Below are 8,546 nucleotides of genomic sequence, written 5' to 3'. Positions count from 1 at the left end.
TAACATTTAATTGTTATTCTTCCTAAAAGAAAGTTATTAACAGCACATTATTATCAATAATATTATTTGTACATACTCAAAAAAGAATCGAAATTAATAAATATGTAATTGGAATGAATTGAATTGGATTTGTTGGACTCATCTAGGATGTGCATGGTTCGGGTAAAATTGGGTTTGATGTGACCCAGACCCGATCCGAAATATATATCGGGCATATTTGTTAGATCCGAACCCGGCCATAAACTCGATGAAATCTATACACGTTCGGGTCACGATTATACCGGGTAAAAACTGGGTGAAAACCGGACCGTCTACATTATCTTGATACCTTCTTATAAGTTAGCATGTGAAAATATCCAAATTTTCAAGACTCCAACCATTGTTTGACATGGTAAAATTTACTTAGAAAAATATAACAAAAACCAACTCTTCTCTAAAATTAAAGCATAACCATAATCAATACTAATATTGTCTAATAACACCAAATATTTAAATCAATATAAATAACACAATATTATACATTAGTCTAAAATCTTATGCATTTTAAACATAAAACATTAACTTATAGTCTTATAATAACTAATAACACAAAATATTAAGGTTTACAATACTTAAATTTCACATAAGAATAACCATCATCCATCACTAATAACACAAAATATTAATTGTGTATGATGACCGAGCCACCGGACCGACTTCGGGTGACCCGAGCCATGGCCCGAACCCGACCTAAAATAATGGCCGGGTCTATTTTTGAGACTCTTACCCGACTCTAGACCCGGTGAAATTACACCAAAATAACCGCTAAAGTGTTCGAGTATGAGTCGGGTCTTCGGATTGGGCCGGACCATGCACACCCCCTAGACTCATCCAATAGCTGGACTCGATCTCTTACATTTACCTCAAGTTACTATTTATTGAGTTTCATTGAATTTTTTGTGGTAAATTATTTTTCAATTTTGGTTAGTTTATTGTTAAACTAAGACTACTAGGTTAGGGCATACCCATGGGCCATGGGCTACTAATTCTTACGTTATAATAAAAAAAAATATTAGAGTTTAAATCTCGTCTTATATGTAGTAATTTAATTTATTGGTCAACAACAAATTTTTAAATAGAGTTCAGATACACATTAGATTAGTTCTTAAGTTATCGGATTATAAGACACTATAGATAAAACAAAAATATTAGTACTTTTTTTTTTAGTTTTGGACTAAATCCTAAACCTTTACGAAAAAAATATAACCCTAGAAAAAATAAGTCAAATTGTGAAAGTGCAAAATGAAAACAAAGAAAGTAACGGAATATTATTTATAAAGACTACAAATATATTTAATTTTTTTCCCATATTCTGGTACATATATTATTCTTATAAAAGAAATAAAATCTACATTATATATATATATATATGAATTAAATTTTATCCTAAAATAAATATAATTAAGTTCAATTTTTTTTAAATATACTCTTTGATATGAGTTCCAAATAAAGAAATATATTATTATATCTTAGATATAAAAACTTTCTTATTTTTGTATTATTTTTCTATTTTTTTAATTGTTTGCTTTATTTTCCATCATTCAACATAGTTGTTCTAATCTATTTGGTAATTTAACATTCCAATCTTTTTAACATTCATTTTGATTGCTGTTATTTTTTTTCCCTCAATCATCAATCAAATATCATCATACCTAATAATTCTTACTTGATATTTCTAAGTTTTAATATTATAAAATCTTCACTAGATATATTTATTTATGTCTTATAGATCCTTATTGTTTATACGTATGTATATTATATTTTTGTAGAATATATTTCAAATGGAGAAACTGAATCGAATCCTAAAAAACTAAGCATAATACTTGTTTTAAAATATACAAAATTTTTCTACTCTCTACTATATATATCTACTATACCATAATAGTTGTCCAATACATTCTTATTGTTTGCTTTACAATTTTCTTCTACATACTTTTCTTACTTGAATATTGAATATTATTCATCATGTCTGATCAAGAGAAGAAATACAAGTGTGACCAATGTGATGAAAAATTTTCTACCCCAAAAAATTTGCGTAGCCACAAGAGCAAATCTCACAATCCAATTATTTATAATCCAAGTCACTGTAATATATGTGGCAAATACTTCGACATTCAATCATTGTTACAAGTTCACATGAATGAAGAACATGGTTACTAATTTTCTATATACTTTTGTGATCGATGAAGTCTTTAAAATATACATATAAGTCTACAAGTTATGTTAGAGTTTAGGACAAGAGTTAATATATATAATATTTTATTTATTACTTTGTTATGAATTTTCTTTTACAATATAGTTTGAAAATTATTATCTTATTAATTAGAGTTTTAGAATTTTAGCTTATTTTATATGGATTCTTATTATGTACGGATGTGTCTTTTTTTTTTATTTGTTAAACTTGCAGAATTATATTTGATCAATAAAAATAAAATTTGAGTTTCAGTCTTAATCTTTATAAGTATTTTTCTAGATCTTGTTGATGTATGATCAATATAAATTTTTACTTGTAATGTCTTTGAATTTTTTAAGTGGAATTTTATTTTTTAAGGTCTTGCCTTTTTTTTAGAATTATATAATAATATAGTATATCGTATCATTTTTTTAAGCCATGGGTAGTATATTGTATCTTATTTACCTCTATTTAAGTTTTGCCTTTTTGGGACAAATGCCTCTATTCAAGCCATCCACGTGAATTCTATTACATAAATCTAATCCACGCAATTATTTTAATACACAACTATTATATTTATATGGAGCCAATGCTAAATCGAATTCAATTAGTTCGATAATACGGGTCTATGAAAAAAATTACATTTTATAAAGTTAAAAAATTTTTATTATGTGATAGATTAGTAAAGGAGTACATTGCAAATTTTTATAATACTCATCATAATAATATTTGATTTAAAAATTGTTATTTAAATTTTAGTTGTACTTATTACAAAATAAACAATTACAATAAAAATTTTTAAAAATTATAACAATATATAAATATAAAATGAATTGATTGATTTAAAAATAGGACAATTTAATAATTTTGAAAGTCATTTAATTTAAAAACGTAATTTAAAAAATAAATATTGGCATACTTGCATAATTATGAATTGATGATATGATAAATACTTCTCAAAAAGCTATTCTAATGCTTGACTTCTAAACACCGAATTATTTATTTAAATAGTTTAATTTTTATCTAACTTAATATAATAAAGTATGTTTAAACCTTATTATTATTATTATTGTAAATAATTTTATAAAATGTGAAATTTTTTTAGAAGGTTTTATGAGTATTATAAAAATTTGTAAGTCAATTTATGTAAATTAATTCAAGATACTTTTTATAATACTCATGGCATCTTTTAAGGAAGTTTTATAAAAAAAAAAATTATTGTAATTATTTATTTTGTAACGAGTACAACTAAAATTTTAATAACAATAATTAAATTAAACATAGTTACGATGAGTACTATCAAAATTTATAATGTATTCGTTACTAATCCATCACATAATAAAAATTTTCAAAATTTATAAAATGCAATTTTTTTCATAGACTCGTATTATCGAACTAATTGAATTCGATTTAGCATTGACTCCATATAGATATCATTGTTGTGTATTAAAATAATTGCATGAATTATATTTATATCGTAAAATTCACCTGGTTGGCTTGATTATTCGAAGCAGCCAACTTCGAACATACTCATGCACATTTTTGAATTACATATATATAATTCAAAGGAGTCAGATTCGAACTACACTTTGAATTGCTTTCCTCATAATTCGAATATGGCTAATTCGAACTACCTGTAACTTAATGCATGCATAATCGAACGGATTAAATTCGAATTAAACTTCCCTATTAATTTAAATTGATGTGATTCGAATTACTCTTGGTTTCTTAGTTTGAATTACAGAAAAATATGCTTTTGGAGAATCTTGTAATTTTTCCTAGTTTAATATTGTAATTTGTCCTAATATTTATGCTATTTTATTTATTAATAATTTTTGTTAAGTATTGAATTTGAGAATTTTCTATTATAATTAGGGTTTAGGATTTTGACTTAGCTTATACGAGTCCTTATATAAATATATGAGTATTTTTTATTTATTATGCTTGTACAATGATATTTGATTAATAAAAGAAATATTTATCGAGTTTATTTTTTTTTTATCTTTAGAAGCATTTTATTTTTGGTTGATATATGGTCAATATGAATTTCACTACTAATATATCTTTGAACTTTTAAGTGGAATTTATTTTTAAAGTCTTGCCTTTTTTTTAGAGCCAAATAACCTTATGTATGAATAATGTATTAATGTTTTCGTTTGATTTAAAGATAATTTTAGAAATTTAATATTAATTACCATCACAATATTTATATTTATTATATCTTATTTGTTAATATTCAATCATGCCATCTATTGAATATTAATAGGTAATTTTGTATATATAATATATAACTATACACACTATTGTGTTAATTAATATTTTAAAGTTAATTTTTTGTAAAAAAATATGATATAATTCTCAAAATAATAGCTTAGTATAATATATTCGGATTAATTTTTTTTAACACACAACTAGTAATTTTATATGAACTATTTTAAAATTTATCACATATAAAAATAAAAAAAAATATTTAGTACAAGTTTAGTATCTTTTATCCTTTAATTTTAAATATCTTTATCACATTATTAAAACTATCACTTCATTATAAAATTAACTTAGAGTTTAAAATTTAAAATTTAAGATTTATAATTTAAAATGTATAGTGATGGACAACTGGTGGCTGACAATAATACTAGTGGTGGCTAAAATTGTAGTGCTGAAAATTAAAGAAGAAAAAAAAGTAAAAGAATAATTTTTAAAAAATGTGGTTCTTATTTTTTTTTATTGCATTCTTTTTGTCCAATACTGTCGACTAAATTGTTGGTTGAATCGTGGTTCTCTAATATTATTGTATTAATGGATTTGTTAGACTCATCCAATAGCTGGACTCTCTCACATTTACCTCAAGTTACTATTTATTGAGTTTCATTGATTTTTTTGTGGTAAATTATTTTTCATTTTTGGTTAGTTTATTGTTAAACTAATACTACTAGGTTAGGACTTACCCATGGGCCATGCGCTACTAATTCTTTCATTATAATAAAAAAAAAAACAAGTATTAGAATTTGAATCTCATCTTATATGTAATAATTTATTGGCCAACAACAAATCTTTAAATGAAACTCAAATATACGTCAAATTAATTTTTAACTTATCGAATTATAAGATACTATAGACAACTAAAAAAAAACCAAAAATATTAGTACATTTTTTTTTTAGTTTTGGACTAAATCCTAAACCTTTACGAAAAAATATAACCCTAAAAAAATGAGTCAAATTGTGAAAGTGCAAAATGCAAACAAAGAAAATAATAGAATATTATTTATAGAGATTAAAAATATATTTAATTTTTTTCCATATTCTGGTAGATATATTATCCTTATTAAAAAAATACAATCTACATTCCAAATATATATATGTGAATTAAATTTTATCCGAAAATAAATATAATTAAGTTCAATTTTCTTTAAATATACTCTTTGATATGAGTTCCAAATAAAGAAATATATTATTATATCTTAGATATGAAAACTTTCTTATTTTTGTATTATTTTCCATTTTTTTTAATTGTTTGCTTTATTTTCCAGCATTCAACATAGTTGTTCTAATCTATTTGGCAATTTAACATTCCAATCTTTTTAACATTCATTTTGATTGCTGTTATTTTTTTTCCTCAATCATCAATCAAATATTATCATACCTAATAATTCTTACTTGGTATTTCTAAGTTTTAATATTACAAAATCTTCACTAGATATATTTATTTATGTCTTATAGATCCTCATTGTTCTTACGTATGTATATTATATTTTTGTAGAATATATTTCAAATCGGAAAAGTGAATCTAATCCTAAAAAACTAAGCATAATACTTGTTTTAAAATATACAAAATTTTTTACTCTCCATTATATATATCTACTCTACCATAATAGTTGTCCAATGCATTCTTATTTTTTGCTTTACAATTTTTTTCTACATACTTTTTTACTTAAATATTGAATATTATTCATCATGTCTGATCAAGAGAAGAAATACAAGTGTGACCAATGTGATGAAAAATTTTCTACCCCAAAAAATTTGCGTAACCACAAGAGCAAATCTCATAATCCAGTTATTTATAATCCAAGTCACTGTAATATATGTGGCAAATACTTCGACATTCCATCATTGTTACAAGTTCATATGAATGAAGAACATGGAATTTTCTATATACTTTTGTAATCGATAAAGTCTTTGAAATATACATATAAGTCTATAAGTTATATTAGAGTTTAGGACAATAGTTAATATTTATAATATTTTATTTATTACTTTGTTATGAATTTTCTTTTACAATATAGTTTGAAAATTATTATCTTATTAATTAGGGTTTTAGAATTTTAACTTATTTTATATGGATTCTTATTATGTATAGATATGTCTTTTTTTATTTGTTAAACTTGTAGAATTATATTTGATCAATAAAAATAAAATTTGAGTTTCAGTTTTAATCTTTATAAGTATTTTTTAGCTCTTGTTGATGTATGATCAATATAAATTTTTACTTGTAATGTCTTTGAATTTTTTAAGTGGAATTTTATTTTTTAAGGTTTTGCCTTTTTTTTAGAATTATATAGTAATATAGTATATTGTATCTTATTTACCTCTATTCAAGTTTTGCCTTTTTGGGACAAATGCCTCTGTTCAAGTTTAATGCTAACCTAACCCTACTTCATACAAGTTTGGTTAATTCTGAAAGAATTTCTTTAGTTAATTGAAAAATAAAAGAACTTGACCAAAAATAATTAAAACCAAAAATGTCCCTGGACCAAAACAAAAACCGAAAAATCTCGATTAAGATCTTGGCTGATTATAGTGGGGTTTTGCGTTGATTTTGTTTATTGTTCGGCCTTAGGGCATCTTCAGTACAAAAAAGAAACGGAAAATTTTTTTTTCCAAAAGAAGTGAACAAACAAAATGTGACAAAATACTAACTAACTTCAGTTTGTTCGAGCAGTTAGTTCACTCATCCACTTAAATAAGTATTACAGATTTAAATTCTATCTATCGGGATAGAGGAATTTGCATATTGAAGAGCTAGTAGCATTCGATTTCATTATATAAGTAAAATCGATCCACCAACGATCAGGACAATTTGCATATTAAAAAGCTAATAACATTTGATTTTAGTATATAAGTAAAAGGTTTAATTACTCTGTTGATCCCTATAGTTTCGCAAAATTGTAATTAGGTCCATATACTTTTTTTCCTTTTAATTGGTCCCTGCACTATTTTTTTTTCAATTAGGTCCTTCTTGGCAATAATTGGCTTAATTTTATAGGGACGTGCAGAAATTCAAATAAAAAGAAAAAAAAGTGTAGGGACTCAATTTAAAAAAAATTAGTGTAAGGACTCAATTAAAAGACAAAAAAGTACAGGAACCTAATTAAAAATTTGTTAAACTATAAAGACTAATAGAGTAATTAAACCTAAGTAAAATAATCGATCCACCAACGATCAGATAAAAAAGCGTTACAATATTGTAAAATTTAATGATAAGACCACATTAAACCTATTTAAAATTTTTGGAATAGAAATAGAATAATGAAAATATTAAGAACCAAAATAAAATTTGACCTAAACATTAAAAACCAAAATAATACTTTACCTTTTATTTTTTCAAATATAAGATCAAAATTTTCACAAATAACATCATTTGTTCTTAATTTTAAAATTACTCTTTGGAAACACTACAAGTTAAATTAACGACAAGAGACAAAAAATAAAAAAATAGAATATTTAAAAAAAGAAACTCAAATATTCCTAAAAGATACGAAGAAAAAATTCTCCAAAAATATATGCAAACACTTACATAAATTAAAATTGACATATATATATATATATATATATATTATTAATAAGGACTAAAAACATATTTAATTTTTTTTCCTGCTGCGAGATATATTATCCTTTTAAAAGAAGGTACATTCAAAATATATACAAAGTAATTTTTATACTAAAATACATATTCATGTTTAAATTTATTTAAATATACGCTTTGATATACGTTCTAAAAACATAACATATATTACTATATCTTAGATATAAAAACTTTCTTATTTTCCTATAATCTTTCCCTTTTAAAATTATTTGCTTGTCATAACATTCTTTGCATTCAATATGGTTAATTATATATATATATATATATATTTTACTAATTTTTCAGATCTTTCTAACATTCGTTTCGATTGATTGTTGTTCCCTCAATCAATTATATGTCATCATAAGTAATAATTATTGCATAATATTTCTAAATTTTAATATTGCAAACTTTTTTATTAGATTACATTTATTTATATCTTATGTTCATTGTTCTTATACACTTATATTATATTTTTGCAAAATATCCTTTAAA

This window comes from Arachis ipaensis, chromosome B6 (assembly GCF_059453495.1).
Source record: "Arachis ipaensis isolate K30076 ecotype BB chromosome B6, ASM5945349v1, whole genome shotgun sequence".
NCBI lineage: Eukaryota > Viridiplantae > Streptophyta > Magnoliopsida > Fabales > Fabaceae > Arachis > Arachis ipaensis.
Note: the sequence above shows the minus strand (reverse complement) of the source record.